At 41.7% G+C, this 2,449-nt stretch overlaps 1 pseudogene; it reads left to right on the top strand.

Annotated features, from left to right (window-relative positions):
- Nucleotides 1-260: 260 nt before the first annotated feature.
- LOC130869592 (vomeronasal type-1 receptor 4-like) lies at nt 261-1,207 on the top strand (annotated as a pseudogene).
- The last annotated feature ends 1,242 nt before the right edge of the window (nt 1,208-2,449 follow it).

Genomic DNA, 2,449 nt, shown 5'->3' with positions numbered 1-2,449 from the left:
TAGTCAAACAAATATAATTAATATTAAACCTCTGAGTAGTTATTTTAAAAGTGACTGAGGGAACAGGCAGGATGAGAAGCCTCAAGCTACAAAGTACAAAATAGTATTCGGAGTTAATGTCAATCCAGTGTTGTTCAGGCAAGGCTCTTGTAGAGTGTGTGATACAGCAGCGTCTCCCTCCTCGAAAGGAGGAAAAGACTCCAACTGGAAAGCTCAGACAACTAAGAAGAGCTTTGAGGACCGCTCAGTTGCTGCTGGTCATTACTCCAGTCTTCCCTTGAACCCTCTCCATGGCATTTCAGAATAAAGCCCTGAAAACGACAGAGGAAGTGGCTCTTCAGATCCTTTTGCTTTGCCTGGTTGGGATTGGGTGTGTGGCCAACATCCTTCTCTTTGTCCATAATTTTTCCTCTATCTTCACTGTCCGCCGCCTGAAGCCCACACAGGTCATTCTCACCAACTTGGCTGTGGCCAACGTCTTCATTCTCCTCGCCACTGGTTTTACAAATGATATGGCTATTTTTGTTCCAAGGACGCCTCCAACTGATCTCAAATGTAAAACTGAGTTCTTCGTTTGCCTGGTGGCTCGAAGCACAAACATGTGCTCCACCGGCATCCTGAGCACCTATCAGTTTGTCACTCTTGTTCCTGGTAACTGGGTTAGGGTGATGCTCCAAGGAAGGGCCCCTAATGCCCTGAGTTATTCTTGTTACAGTTGTTGGTTCATTGGTGTCTTGAGTAATATCTACATTTCAACCAGAGTCCATGGTCCACAGAGCACAGGCAACAACACAGACAGTAAAAGCAAGTGGCTCTGTTCCACATCTGGTTTTGACATAGATATGATCTCTATTTGGTATGCCCATGATGCTGTGTTCATCAGCATCATGGTCTGGACCAGTGTCTCCATGGTGCTTCTCCTGCACAGACACCGCCAGAGACTGCGGCATATTCACACCCGCAATCAGGACCACAGAGGCCACGCCGAGACCAGAGCTGCCCACACTATCCTGATGCTGGTGAGCACCTTCGTGAGCTTTTATGTTTTAGACTGTATTTGCATTTTCTTTCTTGTTTCTTTTGTGGATTCTCGTCTCTGGTTGAGGCACGTCAAACAAGTTTTGTCTTTGAATTTCCCCATTATTTGTCCCTTACTGTTGCTCTGTAGGGATCCTAGGATCCTTGTCCTGTGATCTTCAGCTGCTGAAAACCAGAGTCAAAAGGCCAAAGAGACACAACTTTACCAACAGTCATAAACACTCTATAGTAAAAAAGTGGCTTGAAAAAATCTTTTTTTTTTTTTTTTTTTTTTTTTTTTTTTTTTTTTATGAATGGGGCATTGTGATCACTACAGGTAGTCCAGTGCTGGGCTGGGAATTTAAGCCAGGAGAATTGCATGTAATCCATGGTATATCTCAGTGCTATACAGTGAGAAACTGGACAACCTCTGTCACAGAGACCCAGTCCCATAACTCTCTAACCAACGCTCCATAAAGAAAGAGAAACAAATAAAGGAAGAAAGGGAGAGAGGGGGGAGGGAGGAAGGGAGGGAGAAAGGGAGGGAGGGAGGGAGGGAGAGAGAGAGAGAGAGAGAGAGAGAGAGGAAAAAGCCAGTTATCACACAACTTTACACTTATATAGCCAACGTGTATTCTTGGTGTCTTCAAGGATCACATATTCCTCAAGAGTATATCCATGTACTTGATATTCTTTCTTTTACCAGTGGAACTGTGCAAACATAACTAGCTTGTCATATGAAGAGTTTATGCAAATGTGAGCTGATAGCAATATGCTAATATAAGCATATTGTTGTCAATTGACGGACATAGATTCTACAGCGGAAAACAGAGATGTCTGCTTGTCCTAGACACATAAATAAGGTACCTGAACAATAAATAATAAGTCCTCCCACTCTTATGCATCTTTGTTTCACATGTATTTGTCTGAAATGCTGGTCTGTTGAATAGGGAAAGAATTATACAATGGTAGAAGCAATCTTTAATTTTTCTAAGGAAATTTTGCTGTGGGTACAAATATTAATAAAGATGGAGAAGCTTCTTTTCTGGATTTCATCACACGAGTCTTAATGTTTCCTCACTGAAAATCAAAGCTTAGGCCCTAGGTTCCTATTAAATCTACAGAACTTCAACTTCCCCTGCTTGCCCTCTCTTTCTCTTGATAGTCTGTTCTATCATCTGATTTTGGCATAGTTTGTAACTTTTAATATTATATTTTTCAATTATTGGTGTGTATTTTGGGAGTTTATGGTGAACCACAGAAATCATATTCTACTCAGACTAACTGTGGACCCCTACATTGGATATTTAAGAATGATAAGATAAATCTAAATCACCCAAATATGCCATACACTGCTGTAGGAGTCTTTCAGTCTCTCTCTCTCTCTCTCTCTCTCTCTCTCTCTCTCTGTAATCTTATTTAGGTGAATCAT

The sequence above is a fragment of the Chionomys nivalis genome, chromosome 2 (assembly GCF_950005125.1).
Source record: "Chionomys nivalis chromosome 2, mChiNiv1.1, whole genome shotgun sequence".
Lineage (NCBI taxonomy): Eukaryota > Metazoa > Chordata > Mammalia > Rodentia > Cricetidae > Chionomys > Chionomys nivalis.
This window is presented reverse-complemented; position numbering and strand designations above follow the sequence as displayed.